Source organism: Cyprinus carpio, chromosome A10 (genome assembly GCF_018340385.1).
Source record: "Cyprinus carpio isolate SPL01 chromosome A10, ASM1834038v1, whole genome shotgun sequence".
NCBI classification, from domain to species: domain Eukaryota; kingdom Metazoa; phylum Chordata; class Actinopteri; order Cypriniformes; family Cyprinidae; genus Cyprinus; species Cyprinus carpio.
The window spans coordinates 12,175,723-12,195,493 of NC_056581.1; the positions used below are offsets into that span (position 1 = coordinate 12,175,723).

The window sequence follows — 19,771 nt, forward strand, 5'->3', positions numbered from 1 at the left end:
ACTGGTTGCTGACCTGTGTTTTTGCAGTACAACTGGTTTTTGGGACCGTCCCCATAACTGGAAAGTGTGAAAGTTTCTTGTCTCTCACAGCTAATCAAAACAGGAGTATAATTTCTTCCTTTCACCTGTTCATTCACAACATTCCACAGAACAGCTGCTGTTCTTTCTTCACCTGTTCTCCTGGAAAAACCAGTTCTGACCACCCCCCCCCCCCCCCCCCCAAGTTTATTACTTTATCATTTATAAAGTAATAAACCACAAACCACAAATGAACCATCACAGATCCATTCCTTTTCATCTATGTGAGAGTTCTGTCACTGTAAAACCGTCCCAGCTCCGGCTTCATCATCTGAGTAACGTAACCGTGCCTACATAACTCATCACCTCAACCATAAATACCGCCTTCAAAATCAACGAATATAAACAGGCTGTTAAAACACTCTCTGGGAATTCTGTCCCTCCCACGCATACCGGGCCAAGAGCCTGTTTATTCTCACCAGAACATCTCGCGTTTGACCGAAGATCTGTGCCCTCCTAATGTACGACACGCTGCCTGCTGGTGACAGATCAACATGCCTGGCATATGGGTTCCCTCCTTCTCCTTTCTATTTATCTTTCTACCTCCCTTTCTCGCTATATATATATATATATATATACCTCTCTCTGCCAAACCCCCAAAACCTGTGAACCAGACAAGCTCTGTGGCTGGCAGCAGACCCCTCATCCCCGTCTCCCGCACACCACCTGGCTGATGGAGCCGTGCCACGATGGAGAAAGATGATCTCCATGCAGGGAGCTGGCAGTATGTGCACAAATCTCATCACCACAATGCCCACAGAGCTTATTCCATCAAAATAAAGCTATTCTGAACTTTTATTGCATTAAAGGGATATTAAAGGGAGAGATCAACCAAAAATAGAAATTCTGTCAGCATTTACTCACTTCTTAGCACCCAGTGTGACTTTTTTCTACTGTGGAACACCAAAGAAGCTATTCTGATTTATTTTATTTTTTTCCTTAAGCAAATGTAGCTTTGGACCCATTGACTTACAATAAATGGACAAAAACAGTTTAAACAAGTCAGTCATACAGGATTGGAACCACAAAATTGCCGAATGAGTTGGTTTGTAAATGTGCACAGTTATATGATAATGTACCCGTTATGATGTCACAGTCAGTTTAGTCTTGCATAAATGGCCTCAGTAAACTAATTAGGGACATTTACATTGTGAAAGGAAGTGTATATATACTGAATATAGCTCATATTTTTGACTGACTAAGCTATACAATCAATGTATATTATATCTATGTGATTTTTTTCTTGTTTTTTGCCACCATTTTTGCAGACATCCCTAGAGGAAATGTCACACTGTCATCTCACAGGAGAGCCAAATATATCATAACTAATGATATAGGCTTCCTGGATGATGGGGGCATGGATAAAGGACAGGACGGACAGTTGTGCGGTTCAGGAATCTAGACCTAGAATCAACTCCTGCGGGGGTTCTAGAACTATTTGTGTACCAGAATTCTTTCCACTGCGCACATTCAGTCTACAGTTAATGATAATGACAGTCTCGTTTGAGAAACATAGACTGCAAACGTTTCTGCTCAATGTGAGAAGAACTCATCCAAAAACCTTTCATTTGTAGGGGTAAACTTGGGAATTTCAGATGTTTGATTATGCGTTTAGCTTGCTTTCGGTTCACTGAGGTAAAAACATATTTTTTAGACACTGCTGTAAAAGTAGTTACTAAGACGTACAAATTTCCAAGCATAAAATTGATAGTCTCTATCGTATTCTGGATAAAAACTAAACTTTGGAAAACTAATTTTCTCAGCAACAATATAAAATGTTTTATTCAACAGACCATCTGTTCTGCAACCCTCACGGATCACGAACTTACAATGAACTTGGAATTTTTTAACCGCATAGTGTCTTTTAGGTGCCGGATATCACTAATAAATGAATCCGAAATGTAGGTTAATGGTTTTTGGTAATAGCATCAAACAGTCAGTCCTATAATTGAATTATTGTTCAAATCTAATCTGAAAACTCAAATATTTTTGATACGAAAATATGAGAGAAATATAGTTTTCAACACTGATAAGAAAGAAGAAATAAAAATCAAACTGAAAACAAATCCGATCTGAAAACACTCATTATATATATTCTCAGGCAGCAAATAACCATTATTTCCAGTTTTGGAGAGCTGCAACAACTTCAATTAATCCTGAAGACATCAAAAGTAATACAGTTTCTTTGCTTTCCATTTTAAAATAAAGATACTGCAGCTCAACGGGGAGGTTCAGATCCTAATTAGATAGCAGAGTGTGAATGAATTGTAAATTCTTTGGGTTTTTAAGCATTTTGCTATAAGAATGCATGGAAGAAGAATTTAATAGACAGGATTTATGAGTAGCTGGAGACCAAATCTCCATTTTGGCTTTGAATTGTGTGAGAACGGTGCTATTCTTTCCAAGCAGTGCCAGAACATTGGGACTATTATGTCTCACTGATATCTCAGAGCAGATGGTGAAAATACTCGAAAAAGGTGAAGGATCTTTCCTTTGACAACACCATTTAAAACTGCAGGCCACCTAGAAACGATTCTGTATAAGAAATCACAGAGCTCTGAGGTTGCATGACAAAAACATTATGTTGCAGAAGCATAATGAAATTGCAGATAATCTAATGACCAAAATCAAATAGTGCCATCAGCATTTAATTACTGCGTATTGGATACGGGAAACCCTGCTGTTAAAACCTGGAGCCATTCCATGAGAAACTCTGAGATGCTGGTGAATTTTTTAAGCTAACATCTGTCACCTGGAAGCAGCCAGCATTACACTCCTCTCTTGGCTATTTCTGGGGTTGAATTTATCTTGAACACCAGCTAACATCCATCTACATTAATACCACAAATCAGATTACCTCCTCTAAAACTAACAATGACCTCAGTGCTTTACTCCATCCAGGGACGATGGTTATGGGCCGCTGCAGTGAGTGGAAGACTAAACAAGATCAAGTGGAGATGGAGGAGAAGGGAAAAAGATGAGGAGAGCAGGACAAAATGGGAAAGCTTTATAGAAGCAGCGGAAAAAAAAAAAGATGAGCACTGCAGAAATTTGCAGCCGGAGAGATTGAGGAAGAGGACGCAAGGCAAGGATCAGAGTACAAATGAGCCAACTTACTTGCGACCTCCAAAGAGGCATTACGGCTGACGGCCTCGCCCAAGTAATTCCTTGCTACGCACACGTACACCCCTTCGTCAGGCTTGCTGCGCCGTCCGTGAACGATTCGGAGAAAGAAGAGGGAACCGCTAGGTAGGAGCATGCGGTGGGAGCGCGGATCCTCACGGTCCGTTTCAACTCGCTCGCCATCTTTGTACCACTCCACCACAGGGGTCGGCCGACCTTCGGCCTTACAGTTCAAAGTGGCGGGCTCACCCTTGGAAACAATGAGGTCTGAGGGGTGTTCGACAATCCGTGGCGCAGCATCCTCCAGCCTTGGTCGAGATCCTATAAGAGAGAGAAAATCGGTGGTCATTACTTGCATTACATGCAATTGAGAGAATTTGGTATAAAAGCAACTGCAATAACACCAACACAGTCTTATCCAGATGTGACTCAATTCAAGATGCAATACAAGTACAGTTGTGAATCTCTGACAGCGAATGATTTGCTTAATGATTCACTGTTGTTTTTTCAGTTTAAAAGTGGCATATACACTAGAGCCCGACCGATATGTGTTTTTTGGGGGCTGATGCCGATACCGATATTAAAAGGTAAAAAAAAAAAGACTGGTATCGATATGTCGGCTGATATTCTTTGTGTAGGCTATATTATAGTACAGTAGTATAGTCAAAAGTTTGGACACACTTCCCATTCGTGTGTCCAAACTTTTGAATGGTTCTGTATATAGAATACAGTAAATACATAAAGAGAATATATAAACATAAACACATTTTTTGCAATGATAACTTAAATGTGGTGATCAAACACTTATAATGATGTGACAAACATAAGCCTATGTAGTGGAGTCAGGGTATTTACATTTACATTTACATTTATGCATTTAACAACAACTTTACCTATTTAACAATTTAACTATTTAACAATTTAACAATAAAATTTACTATTCAAAATGAGTATTACATCAGTGCACTTAAAAGTCAACTTCATGTCACTTACTATAAATAACTTAAAAAACACAAATAGAACAAAATATTTATAACTTGAATTAAGAAATTAAACAAGGTAACTGTGTAGCGCAAGCAAGTTACTGCCAAACCAACCGGGGCAGGTTTATGTAGGAAGCACAGCTATTCCAACTGTAAACATCTAAAATGAATAAATAATAATAATGAATAATATTTTTTTTTTCACAAATTCTGTGTTGTGTATTCTCTGCTAATATAAATGAACATTGCAGCATAAATGGATTCCGCAATTCCGTCCATGTTTTCTCCATCACAGAAATCCTAGGGCCCTTCTAATGTAGTAAACAAATATGATAAGCTCACTGTAAGAGTAAAAGATGGGGACATTGTTGTTTATTTACTTAGCATTGAGCCTCTCCAACTGTAGGTAAAATTGAGAAGTTATACATATGTATTGCTCATATGCATGTCATAAACTGGCAGTACGAAAACTGTATGCTCTAAATTCAACAGCTATCAAAGAAAACAGAAACTCATTTCAATCCCGCAGTAGCTGGAATGCTGGGATATGTAAATATAATTTGTCTTCTGTTTTAAGGCACATATGAATTCATGCTGACTGGCAAGGGTTTTTTTTGTTTCACACAGTTGTTGAGGGGGAGAGGAAGGGAGGAAGAAAACGGGTGGTATGGTAATTCAGGTAGGCTTTCAGAAAGCTTTGAAATTGCTTTTCTCTCTCCCAATTTGAATGACAGTGTGGTTGTGGGACAATTACAGATGAATAACAACACAAACTGATTCTAAACAAGACCAGGGAATTTCAGCCATCGGGAGATATCTGGAGATGAAAGTGTGAGTCATTGTGCATGGTGATTTTGGAAATAATTACCAATCCCGGCGGCCGCGGCAACAATTATATTGGGGTTTAAAATCTGTGACAGGAGAGAGACTGTGATTTCCAGCAGTCAGAGTGAGAGACTGTGAAAATATCCTTCAGTTGGAAATGAATCATGTGTGATAGCTCTAACAAAAAGCTATAGACATCCCCCTGGGGAAAAAATCCATCACCACCTCAAAATACACAAAAAAGTTACACAAGATTATGAGGAAAAAACAGTAATGCATTTCACACACAGAGATAAACTCTAATCTAACAGTTCACACCAGAAACATGGCATTAAAAATAGTGTTTTTAAGGATTATTTCTTACCATTCAGAATTGCAAGGCTTTACTTTGCTTTATTACTTCATATTCAGCCGAGTGGATAAACACCCCTGGGCCAGAGACTAATGCAACTTAAAACAAACCCATTTCCCAACCATTCCCAACCACTTTACCCTGGCCATGAATAACATGACACAATGACCTTACGGTAGTAGTACACTGGGCCCAGTCCACAAGAGATGACAAAGGCCAAACCGCAAGCTTTGTGTTCACCTCCGAATCCCCAGGACTGTTGCCCTTCTACTTTTTGAAAATAAAAAGCCCCGTGGCCCTGCTGGGTTAAGGGAGCGGAGACCGCCAGGGTTTGGCTAATAGCTTTTAGCGGACACTCATGGACTGCCGAACAGACTGCGGTTGGCAGGGGGTGAAGGAGAAACAGTGGGGTAAGAATCCAAGAACAGGTTTCTAAATAAAACAAACCGAACACTCCAGAACTGCCACAGAAGAGATGTAAGGCAGGGAAAGAGATGGAAAGTAAAGCCTGAGCTAAACTTCTAACAAAACAGAAGATAGGCCTATCTCACCAAAATTTGACCTTGAGAAGACCAGGGGGACTTGAGACAGTCTAAGAGAGCGACCCAATGTGCAAAAAAGAAGTGGAAAAAAAAAAAAACATCTGGAAAAGCTGATTAATCTCTCACCCTGAGCATTCTGAGGCCCCGTCCACACGGAGATGCGTTTCTGTGAATACGCACAAATTTTTTTATCGGATAGGCGTTTCGTCCACACGGATCCGGCGTTTTCGTAAGGGTGTGAAACCACTATTTTTTGAAACTGGGTCCCAGAGTGGATAAATTTGAAAACGCCGCCTTTGCGTTTTCGTCTGGACGGCTAATCCGTATATTTTCTGAAATGATGACGTCATCAGCCCACGTCTCCCCCCAGTCAGACACCTCTACGTCACATAACAGCAACAAAAACATGAACAAACACTGAACGATTGTCTTTTTATTAACTAACATTAACACAGATTATTAAATGTATTGTTCCATGTTCGTTTGTGTACCACACGCAAGGTTTATGAGCATAGTCCATGTCTTCTTCTCCCTTTTTAGTGTATCTCTGTGGCAGAATTACAGCGCCACATGCTGGTCTGGCATGTTTACTACATCATTTTGCGGTTTCGTGTGGACGCGGATATTTCTTGAGATGAGGAATAAAAAAAAGATCGGATTGGGGTAAGCTCCGTCTCCGTGTGGACGGGGCCTGAGTGTTCTAGATCAATGAGTCGGCCATTATGAGGTGCTAGAACTGCTACTTGAAAAAAAAAAAAAAAAAAAAAAAAAAAAACATGATGGGCATTTAGGGGATTTTGACGACTCTAAGGAACTCTGTGGTCTCACACCCTGTCTTTAAGGGCCTTCTGAGGAAGATAACACATGTCCAAGCGCATCTTTTATATAACAACACTTGGAAACTAACATTAAAATGTCTCTGGTATTGACAAGGCAGGAAAGAAGTGCTCAAATATGGGAGTGAATAAGGCAGAACAAAGGTGATATAATTTAATAATCTTGTCACAAATGGCTGCTTGGCTCCAGTGTGAAATGAAAGTGCTTTGATTTCTGGTCGCAGAGTGAAATAAAACTGAGACAATCTTGCCTCCATTAATTATTACTGCTGTTTCGCCAAGGCAAGTCACTCTTTTTCAAGTATGTCTGTACTACAGACATGAATGGTACTTCATACCATGTGGCTTGTTAAGGATTACATTTCTTAGTGACCAGACTTATGGTTTTCACACAGCAGATGAGAATATCCCTCCAAAAATATTCTTAAATTACAGGGGGAACCTGAATCATATGTTGTGGATACTCATGGAGACTTTTAACTTTCAACCTACAGTAGGTCAGTAACTTGCCACCTAGCAACATGCCAACAACCTAGAAACAGGGTTTTTGTTATTATACCTTTTAGATTACAATTCAGTTTCTGTATTTTAATTGAATTTCATTTTGAGTACGCAGAATTGCCTATTCATATTTTAATAAAAGTACAATTAAACAGATAGATAGATGTGGTGAATTCAATTCAAAGAATAAAAAATGTGAATTTTGCACAAAAATCTTGGCTAATTCTATGCTACATCAGTAGCACAACTTCAGTCCAGCTGTTAAGGATTACATCCAGTAAATGCCTGGTGAAATTAGAGCATGTCCTATCTGGAAGAACCAATACAAGTGGCAATCTCACTGTGTGACACGCTAGTAATGGTTCCAGCAGTTAGATTGATTTGGGCAAAAAGGGGAGGTGCTGCAAACTACAACTCATCTGCTCTTAAAGGTATCAAGCCCTTGTACGGTAATAGGGGTTTGACCTTGTTATGTGAAGGAAGGGGGGGGGGGCTGAGCCGGCTCTGGGAGGAAAATACATGCATCTGGCTAACTTCTGATCAATCCCAAGGGGCTTTTAGCACTAAGAATATTTATCTCCAGTGTTGGGGGGAAGAAATAAGATCTCTAAACACAGCCCAGCTAAACAAAGACAGATGATGCAAGCCATGTTGCAGTACAAGACATGCTCTGCAAAATATTCACAAGCTGATTCAAAGCAGCAAGTATAAGCGACATACAGGTAAATATAAGCAGCAAATATTCAGAGTCTTCCAAGAGAAGGTGTCAATGCCAAAGGATCTCCATGACAACCGTACAAGGAAAGGTCAGATGTCGATCTAATAATTGTCTCCATCCCTTGAAGTATGTGTGAAAAACTGGAGGTCACAAGAAGAAAGATAAATTAAGTAGGCCTAGTTCTAAAGAAGCGCAAATTAAAATGCAGGAGGAATTATAAGCGCATGACAAAATTAGTATAAAATCTTGAAGAAAAGTAATTTTCCTTAGATGAATTACAAGATCCAGAAGAAACTTTGAAATCTAAAACAATTTTGCAGTATGTCAAAATGTGGGTATTACATATAATTGCAAAGCTTTGATGCTCAAAGCAACAAAGTTAGCCAAAAAATGGCCAACTTTTTTCTCCCAATCCTCATCTGCAATTCTTTTGAGAGGCTTCCCGCCCTCCTTAAATAGTTGATTATTTAACAACCTCACCCCTCCTTTTTCACTGGAATCTGGGAATTGATTTGCAAATGTGCATTCATTACCCTAAGTTAAATTAAGAAGTGGGGGCGTTCCTTTCGCCACTCTTTCTTATCCAAGAATTTTTTTTTTTTTTTTTGCATTTACAAAGGGGCTCTTAAGAAAGAACACAAACCCCGGGTCATAAAGCTACACTCTTTACTCCTGCGGCTCCTGACAGTGAGAGGACAAAGTGAAGCTGGTCACATGCAAAAAGGAAATTACACAGGAGGGCTGCTGTTTTCCTCTGGGATGAGCGCGTTTTTGCCAGAGTCAATACTGCGAGGTGAGAACCGGGATGGATTAAGAGCAGTGGTAAGCACAGAAATTCCATGACAGCTTCTACAGAGGCAACCTGACACCTTTAGGGGATGTGGCAAGAGCTGCTTATGTGCTTCCTGCTTAAGAAACAGCTAAAGATGTTGTGTTTACTCCAGGGGATGAGGAGGATTTCTCATTCCAACAGAAAAAGACAGCATCGAGTCACGGAGCCTTAGCAAAACCAGTCTATGTGCCATTGTGGGTTCAGGGGCTGTGTGTCCATTGCATTGAGCTTCGGTGTGTTTTCAAGACAAATATACTCCCTTTGTTAAAATAGATTTAACATGAATGCAAAAGGTGTTGGTTAGTAGATAGACAGATATATTACTACTTTGAAGAGAACAGCCACAAAACTCTTTGTGATATATTACCTAACCCAATCCCAAATCCTTAATCTTTAGAGTGGTGCAAATGGAACTTCCTGACATATCAGATCTTATCTTCACGCAAAAGCTCATCTGGACACTCCATTGCTTTAAGAACCTTCTCCCTTCACAAAATAAACAGTACTTCAAATGAACCTTCTGCTGCGCAGTGGCAACGTCCAGCTAAAGGTATTGATCCCTCTGTGGATTCCCGAGAGAAGACTTGGCGGAAAAGAGGAGGGGAATAAACACGATTCTTTCAGTGGTTCGACCTGTTAGTGAGAATCTCTTTAAGTGCTGACCCTAAACCCTATGATCTCAAACAACACAGAGCTCTGAGTTACCTCAGGTGATCAAGCCATGAAGTGTAAAAATAACCTTCTGGTCAACCCTAGACTTGCCAAACTAGCTCATTCCTTTAGTGTGAGGGCATTTTTAGTACAGGCTGTGAGGAATCCTTTGCTTTTCTCTGGGGAATAGCGATCTTTTTGTGTTGCCATATACTTAGATATGTATCAGTACTCTGAGACACATTCGCCCGGGTTCATACAGATTCTGCGAACCCTTTATGAAGGCAGTACAATAATACCACAGTCTGTTTTCCCTGACCTCCTGTAATTCAATCTCTCCTCGCCAAAGAAAAACACATCTGGAATACATGTCAATGGCATATCGCATATCTCAAGGGCGCGTCGACTTCTCCCATAGAGGAAGAAGTAAAGAATAAAAGATAAATTGTGCATGGTGGCGACAGTAGAGCTCCGTCCCAGCTGGTCTGTGTTGTCTGGACCTCTTCAGTGCCCCGTTAATGGAAGTGGCCCGGTTGGGGCGACCAGCATACCACGACCGGTTGAGATAGCATCATCTCAAGCGTCCTGGTCCTCCTAGCGGTGCACCATGTTCTGCTTGATTAACCCCACCACGTACTTTCCGCTTGACCCCAAACACTGCCAGATGAGGCCCACACAGAACCACAAATTTAGCAGGAAGTGAAGTTTCAGGCGGAGGAATCTGACTGTACAGCAGATCTAGATGTTTTGACAAACCTGATCTTATTTCTGCTATTCACACCAGTGGCTTTTAAGCACAAGCGAAGTTCCCTCAGAAGACCGCCTCATCTCCTTATCCCTTAAGACTGCCATTTTTCAGCTTCAGGCCAGATTCCCAGTGAAAAGGTAAAACAAAGTGTAAGTGGGCTTTGAAGTCACTTTCTTCCCATCAAAAAATGATAAAGCCGCTTTAAAATTCGTTCAGTCTTCAACGACTGGGGCCTTCAATCGAGAGCCGACCTGACTATTCATGAACTGGATCTTTGAAAGTCAAACACGAGAGAGATGAAAAGGACTAGGGCGTAGTCAGCACTGAACGGACAGGCTTCATGTTAAATACATGCTCGGGGGGAGGAAAGCGTGCATAGAATGGGATGATGATTAGGGCCTATATTCAACATTTGTCTACTCCCAGAACAGTGGACATCTGCATATCTCCCCCTGAGGTCCAGAAGATAACATATCACATTCAGGATGTGTTTCTTTCTTTTGCTTTGATGGGCTGATGATTGCAGGAGGAAAATGACCAAAATAAGGGGAAGGAAAACCCTAGGCTTCTCTTAGCGCTGGACTTAACCTGTGAATGTTTCTGAAGATCTGCAACATATGGCACTGCACTGGTGATATACACAGTTGAATCGCTCTCAATTAGTGATTCACACATTTCAAACAGGTTTAACATTTAAGTTTCGAGTGGTGCTCGTCGAGATGGTGGGTGTTTTGCATAAGAATGACTCACGGGGTTGGTTTTATAAAACTATGAGCAGCCCTGGCACGGCGGGCTGGATACAAGACTGACATGTAGGGAGGAAGAATTTTCTACTTGAGAAAGGCCATATGAGATAAAAGACTCATTAATGGACTGCATAATGGACGCTGTGCATTCATATGCTGGCAAAGTGAATGCATAGCTTTAGCAGCCAAATTAATAAGACTACTGTGCATTTTTAGATTTAAAACAAAATTTTAATATTTTGACAAATATCAGATGATTTTTTAACTGAATGCTATAATTGACCATTTCAGACTTTCATGCTTTGATAGTGTATTTTTTATTATTATTATTATTTTATATAATATAATATAATATAATGCATCAATGTTTTTTTATGTTTTTTTTTTTTTTTCACAAATCTTTATATATATACAGGGTGCGATTTGTGAGAAAAACCAGAGGGGGGATGCTTTTGAAAATTTTTATGAAATGTTTTTAATATGACGGAAACTGTATTTAGTGTGATCTCAGTTATTTATATATATATCAAATGTTTGATATGGGATAAAAGACAATTCCCTCAGGGAGCACGTTTGCCCTATTTCGGGTAATTGGGGCATTTCTGTCACTTTTGGTAGCAGTTTGTGCCCAAAGCACTGGAACCCACATTTCTGACTCTGGTCTGAGAGCTAGAGACTGAAAAATGCTAAATTTAAGATTTAATTTGCATTTCTTAGTCTCTATTTTGCAAATCATTAAGAGAAAGCTCCCACTAAAATATTTTGTCATTACAACAGACCAGATATATGACCCTTGACCACAAAACCAGTCATAAAGGGTCTATTTCTTGAAAATTTATACATTTATACAGCTTTCTATTGATGTGTGGTTTGTTAGGATGACAACAATTTGAAAATCTGGAATCTGAGGGTGCAAAAAAAAAAAAATATCAAAATATTGAGAAAATTGTCTTTAAAGTTGTCCAAATGAAGTTCTTAGCAATGCATATTACTAATGATAATACATTTTTGATATATTTATGGTATTTACAAAATGTTTTCATGGAACATGATCTTTGCTTAGTATCCTACTGATTTTTGGCATAAAAGAAAAATCGATAATTTTGACCCATACAAGTATTTTTGGCTATGCTACAAATATACCCGTGGCTACTACTGACTGGTTTTGTGGTCCAGGGTCAGAATAATAATATTAATGCTAAAAAAAAAAAAAATTGTAAAAGCTGTAAATTCACTAAATCTGTTGGAGCGATTGAAGTGTTTACGGGGCTATTGTTCGTGTCCCCACAGACGTGTGGCAAACTTTGATATTATCAGCTCTATTCTATGCAGAATAGTTTCTCTTACTGCAGGAATCTGCTGCTTTCCCTGATGAAAATACCATGACTTATGCTTTTTGCTGGCTAGTGCTGATGGACCAACAAACTTGCAGCAGATTCCTGCAGTAAGAGAAACTATTCTGCATAGAATAGAGGCTGATAATATCAAAGTTTGCCACACGTCTGTGGGGACAAGAACAATAGCCCGTTAACACTTCAATCACTCGACAGAGACAAAGACAAAGAATACTGACAAAACAGAAAAAACATTCACAACATTCTTTGCATTGCACTCAGGACCAATTCCAGCTCTGCCATGCTGCGATTTTGATCTGCACGGCCATTAAACAACAACTGTGCAAGTAATGTCCATGTCTACTTGCCCTCCTGAACCTGGCAAGTGTTATTTACTGAAAAAAAACACAAAGATCACGACTGATGAGGATAACAGGGTCTCAAAGTCAAATAGGAGCAGAGGAACGAAGTTGAACAGCATATGAACAGTGTGTAAACATAGGCGCCAGGAGGGAAGAGAATGAGAAAGAAATGTGTGTTAATGAAGGTAATCTAATAGCAGTGCCCATGCAGATAGAGACTGAGTCATTAAATTGGAGCTCCTGATAAGACAGCACACACAGCCCGGGCCCTCTTGTTTACAGTGTGCCCAAACACACACTTATATACACTATTAACCATGTCTGTCTGCATCAACTAGTAAACAGAGCGAATAAAACATAAACCAGAGGTCTCGGTTTCTCCAAGGACAACACAGCTGCGTCATGTAAACACTCAAAGCACAAGCCAGCTGTTTAAGAGTTGGAGTGAGTTGTTACTCAGTGTGAGAGTGTGGTAATCTAGGCTCAGCAGGTCCTGATAATGAGCAGTCATAAGGAAAAAAAAAAAAAAAAAAAAACATCTGTTTTTGCCAGAAGGAGTGGATCAAGAGGAAAGTATAGTCATTTTTTTTCGCCCAAAGGTAATCCGATAATTAAAAGAGTGGCTGAGAATTCATGCAATGGGAACTGTGCTCCAGGGCTGGAGGATACTAAGGATTCTTCGTCTGGGTATGTAAGTGGTATGTTGGGCCTTGGCATTCAGGTGGCCCCTGCAGTGCCATATAGATACCCACAGCTTCTTTCCACACACTGGCACACAAATAAACTGCAGAAGAGCCCCACTTGAAATTATCCAAAGTCTTCAACAAGCTTATCTTAATGGGTATATCTACATGTGGGGAAGAATGAGTATGCAGGGTCTGAAGTTAAAAGCAAGCACAAATGTGTGTAAAAACTTGCTTTGGCAAGTAAATAAAAGTTCAAATAAAAGTTAAACTTTTGCATGGTCTAACAACTCTTTATCCATTTATCCATTGAAAAGTTCATGTTGGACCTTTAAGGTATGTATGTAACTGCAAAAAAAAAAAAAGCTAAAATGTGTTCTACATTTGGGGGCCAGAAAAAAAACAAGGATTAAAACTTGAGGAGTTTTGGGATTTAGAAAAAATATCAAATAAAATTAAATAAAATAATATAAAATAAACTGTGTCCAAAAAAAGAGAGGATTACTGTGATACCTTGCTGTCGGATTGCAAATGCAGTTAATGCATGTGTTTCAAAAGCTTAGACTTTAAATAAATGTGCTGCTTAAACTCAGACACACTCTCTCTGTCTGTCTGTCTGTCTCTCTCTCTCTCTCTCTCTCTCTCTCTCTCTCTTTATATATATTTATATATATTAATACATAACACTCAATTTCAGGGCTTGCCAAATTTAAGAAGAAGTTTAAGAAGAATCTTTTTGCCATTTTAGTTACATGGATGGATGATGGATGAAAAGACAGGGATGATGGGGAGAAAACAAACTGCTACTGTTACAGCCTGACGTACAAAAAGCCCCATAATGAAAAGATGCCAGGAACAACCATGAACTTTGTTTATTGTATTATTGCTGATATAAACCACACTGACTACTATCGAGTTATTGGATGGAAAAGAGAATCACTAAACCACTGCTGTAGGGCATGTCAATATCGAAGTGGTGAGAAATTTTCTGATTAAATAGAGAGGCAGCTATATTTCTTGAAAGATATCAAACTCAGTCCGGGTTGGATTGATAGACAGAAAAAAGCATTCATTAATGAAAGATACAATCTAATAGTCATTTAAAAAAAACAGTCAAAGAGAGTCAAAAGTGGGTTATGTACTTTTCCTATCCACAGCAATCTAAATGAATGATGTATTTGCAGAGACAACATATCTGCTTAAACCAATTAATCCTTGTATGTGTGTCACTTTTTCAGTCCAGGTTTCCACGTGTTCAACAGTTCTGCAAACGTAAAGCAAGCTACCACTTCAAGGAAACAATCCCAGATGCATATTTAAGAAAGCTGAAAAGCTAACAAATCATAATTGATACTACTAGTCATATAAACACACTCAGAGGAGTTTTAGTTTGGCCTCTCTGATTCTTTGTATAGTGCTTTCCCATTTTGGAACACGGTTTTGAGGGTCACCACAGCCACTGGAACTAATGTGTAGGGCAATTAAACTGTCTTCATCTGCGGCCAGAGACACAAGGTTGGACAGATTGATGCCAAGGCATTGTGTTGTGTCCCCATTCACCCTCACACAGCAACGCCAGCCAGAGCCGCCATCTTTAGGGTTTCAATTCAAACTTCCTATGAGCGCTAGACTCATAAAACCAGAGCTATATGTGTTTCTGGCTTCCTTACTTGACCAATTAAAAAGCTGCCACAAAGAGGAGGTGATAAAAATGTACTATTTTGGGGAGATGAGCTACACTCTTGCATAGTGAAATATGTGCTTTTAATCAAAGGTATCAATTTTTAAAGCACATTTGAGGTGCAGCTATATAAATTTTTAAGTAAGATCTCAGCAACAACAAAAGAGTGCCAGAAAGATATTGCCAAGCTGTTTTGTCTTCCGGCGAGGATCCAGTAAAGAACGTGAATGTGCCGGGACAGAAATCAGACTGAGACATCAGAGCGTGCTCAGTAGGAGATGCGGCATTTATCTCCCTCCTTATTGACAGCCTCTCGAGAGCACACTGTTTACACAGATGAGACTGGGAGTAACTGTGCGAGCGAGCATGCGAGAGGTTGACGCAGACTTCTCTGAGTCACACCTCTCATACACGCGCATGCAAACATGCTCCACTTCTGATCTAAGGAGCGATGACAGTCCTAGAGACGCAAGACATCAAAATAAGCTGTCTTGCATGGAGGGAAAACCCTAAATGACATGCTTTATGCGAAAAGTCATAGAGCTTTTGAAATGCTGCCAATCAAGCACTTTTTACAGCATAGGACATATGGCTACAGATCCTTGTGTGTTCATTGAAAAATACAAAAGAAATGTTGCGCTAAAAAGTCATTTTTTCATTTTCCAATAAGGTTCATCTGGTTTAAAAGGGTGTCATTATCGAATGAGTCAAAGGCCGGCAGTCGTTAAATGCATGTCTGGGGACAATCCAGGAAGAGCCAACAGCTGTTTGTGGCTGTTTAAAATGACTTCAAAAGGAGTCGAGCAAACACACGTACTCCTTGAGCTACAAACGCAACATAGACAAACAACAACTACACATCAATCACACTCAGAAAGGATCAGGCACCTATAAATGAAAAGTTGAAGTGGAAATCTATGCCTTTTCTTCCAAAGCCCTTATCAGGTGGGAGAAGGCGAGAGGAGATAGCCAGCGGCCCTCACCTGATACATGAGCCGGATTAAGTCTGAGGTGTGGGGAAAAGAACGGGACAGTGATAAATTCAGCTACACCCAACTAACCCAGCCTCACTTTTTGGATAGTTTTGAGCATGTTATAAAAAACGGAATTGGTTTTGGTTTGACACAATTTAGATTGGACTATGGATCTGGTCAAAAAAAGCTTTGCATGTCATTTCATCCCTCGTCTGGCGGCTGTGCTGCCCTTGATTCAGTGGCAGATTTTGTCAGCAGTTATATTGGAGGACAGATCTCAGAGGCAATATTTACTGCCCCATAAAACAGAACTTCTGTTGGCCAGCACTGTCAGCAATACCACTGATCTAAGCACGATTCAATTCAAGCTATGCAAGATTGTTGAGTGTTTGCAGCCAGGGGTCCTGAAGGTAGACGAGTTTCCAAAAGAACATTACAACTCTTAGCTAGCTATTTGTACATTATTTCTAACTAATGATATATCCTTCCTCCCTGAGCTGGTTGGAAGTCTGAATGAGGGGGGTCTTTGAGAATGTAAGAAAAAAAAAATCCCTAATACAGAGGAAAAAGTATTTGCAATAGATTAAAACAAATAAATAATGAAGATATCCTTAGTTTTCTATATATTAAGCATTATCTCTAAGAGGATCCTCTTGAATTCAAGGGCTATAATCTGTCCAAAAGCGAGAGTATTTACTGTAAACTGGGTAAGCTGGTCTGTTTTGAACATATGTTTATGTATAAACAACACTATGTATTGAGGATAAATCTATAAATCATCTGTTTATTGTTTACATTAAGAGCATTGTGTGTATATATAGGCCTATATGCCTTCTAATGACTCATGAGATGCTGTGTAATTCAATCAAAAATTAAGGGTTTGACTTTACTATAACTTAAGATAAAGAACATCTCAACCAAAACATATCGACTGTTTGAATATTAAAAAACAAATATTGGTAGGGGAAAAAAAAATTTCTGCTGCTGTGTATGAGTTCTGTGTCTATATAAACTATGTGCATTATCGCCGTATAACCTAAACAACACCATCCATAAGACAATATTTACGTTTAAAAACACCAGAGAAGGTGTTGACAACTATTTCACAATTTTTATCGATTATAATCTTCAAATTGCCATCTGCCGTGTAGTATTTTCTCCACCTTACCTTGAGACACGCAGATGATGGCAAACACAACGAGCAGCGCATCTGAAGTCCTGCGAAACTCCATCACCCTCAGATATAAAGTCCACTTCAGTCGCCTTTATCCGGACAAACAGTCCCTAAAATCACCTCAAAAGCGCTACAATCCGGTTGTAGTGCGATGAGACGCGTTTGAACAGGCGGTCACATTGAAGAACTTTACAAACTAGACACAAAACACACACAAAAAACTGTGTCGGATAATCTGATCATCACAAATACTCCATATTCCCGTGTGCGTTGCGCTCGAGCGCTAATCTGTATGGATAAACAGTCAGTGTAACGGAGAGATAAGATGTGATGCTCACAGTCCGTCCAAGACGCTCTTACTTCCTCCAAGATTCATTTCACAGGCAAAACATCTTTCGTTTCTCGCTTTCCTGGAGTATGGTAAAAGTATCCGTTCTTTAATAGCCCATTCAGTCAGATTTCCATCCCAGCCGCTGCCCCGCACTCTTCCCTTCGCTGTGAATGAACGGATTTACTACAGTCGGCGTCTCCGGGAGACTGTCTCGTGGTTCAAGCCCACCCCCCGACTACCTTCAGCAGTCACCCACACTGGGGTAACAGCGCTCTTAAAGGGCCAGGCGCTTGATTACGCACAATCTGCAGATATCGCTGTAAATAGTGAATGAATGAAATTCGGGAGTAGTTATGAGAGATGGTTCACCCAGTCAGTCTGTCTGTATTATTTACTCATCTTCGTGTTGTTGCAAAGTCGTTTGATTTCTTTCTCACTTGGCGCACACAAGAAGATATTAGGCAGAACTGACAGCCTCACTCACCATTGACTTTCATTGTATCATTCCATACAATGAAAGTGAATGGAGACTGGGGCTGTCATTTTCCCTAGCATCCCCTTTTGTGTTGAGAGTGAATAAAGAATGAGAGTTTTAATTTTTAGGTGAACAACTCCTTTAAAAACATGACAGTTTTAGTTGATCACATGTTTTCTGAGAATAATGTCTAATACAGCATTTTGGTTCATTTAAAGGAATAGTTCACTCAAAATGAAAAACCTGTCATGTCCTTCCACATTTCTCTCTCTCTCTCTCTCTCTCTCTCTCTCTCTCTCTCTGTGTGTGTGTGTGTGTGTGTGTGTGTGTGTGTGTGTGTGTGTGTGTGTGTGTGTGTGTAACACAAAATGAGATTTTGAAGTATGTTTATTTCTGCTCTCTTCCAATGGAAATTAATAGAGACAGGGTTGCTCAAAAACAATAAAAAAATTGTTTTAATAAAACAAAATAAAAGCACCATAAAAGTATCATGAAAGCAGACCACTTGTGCATTATACTGCAAGTCTTCAAAAAACATGTGATAATTCAAATATATTTATTAAGATTTAGCTAAAATGTAAAAATAAAAAAGTAATTATTTAATAATTTAATAAATAATTTTAAATAAATAATCTTTCACTGAAAATCTTCCCTCTCTGCTGTAGGAGTCTTTTTTATAATACTTTTATTATATTATATTATTATATTATTTACTTATTAGTTCTGGATTAACTACTCCCTTAAGAGCAACTACACTGAAAAAAAGTGTTTCATTCATCCAATTAAAAAAAAAATTAGGGTAATGATTCACATCTAAATTTTTTAACTTGAGCCAATGAAAAATAAATAACTTTGCTAAAGGGCAAGTTGTTTATTTTTCATATTTTTTTTTTTTTAATTGGATGAATGAAACACTTTTTTTAGTGTACAGTGCTATATACACAGGCCTAAGTTTAATCATCATTAAAATAAAGAGCTTGTAGGTCGAGGTTCCAAGGTGCAAGAAAAGTGTGCAATTCATTTTACTATCACCTTTCAATTCTGTTCTGTCTCCAAAAAAGCAGCATCAATCAGGCCCCTGAAGATTCCAGGTTCTAAGCAAATCATCAGTCACAGAAATGCCATTGTTTCATGGGAATGACTAGATCAGAAGTGAAAAGCAATATCAGAGGTATATCAGTGTGGAATGAGGTTCAGACAATGAGACACGACACAGAAGACCCTCTGTCTGAGGCAGGTAATGATGGGCGGATGATAACAGTGGATTCAGCCCTGGCGAATAACAGCAATGAATCACTAAAGAGGGAAAAGAGGGCTATTTTGTATTCACCACATTTCACTCTTTCCATCCCAGCTATTTCCTCCACTATAATGAGACTGTATTTGTTTAAAAAAATTAACCAACAAATTGCATTTCATGTTAATTTTGTAGACTGAAAGCTTAACATTCAAGTTATGGGTTGTATTTATCTTAATTTTCCTAACGTAATAAATTCTCTTCCATTATGTTCACAGTGGAGGACAGTCGGCGCCTGTAGTACGCATGGAGCTTCTGGAGCAACTACCCTTGATATTGTCCTCATGTATGATGCATGAGCAAGTTGAACTTAATTGCAAAAACTGATTAATAGAGCTTCAGTATGTAATTGAATAAAACATGATTCCGTTTTCCCCTAAATACATTTCATCTCTCTTATGACTGATGCAACATGCTCCAGCTACCCATCAAACATCATCTGGATGCATCAGGATGAGCGTGCAGTATGTGAATTTAACTTAATTATCACATTAGTGGTGAGAGTTATGGTGACATCACATCATC

At 39.2% G+C, this 19,771-nt stretch overlaps 1 pseudogene; it reads right to left on the bottom strand.

Annotated features, from left to right (window-relative positions):
* The window catches only part of LOC109098039, a 120,340-nt pseudogene that overhangs the window by 46,931 nt on the left and 53,638 nt on the right, over window positions 1-19,771 (bottom strand).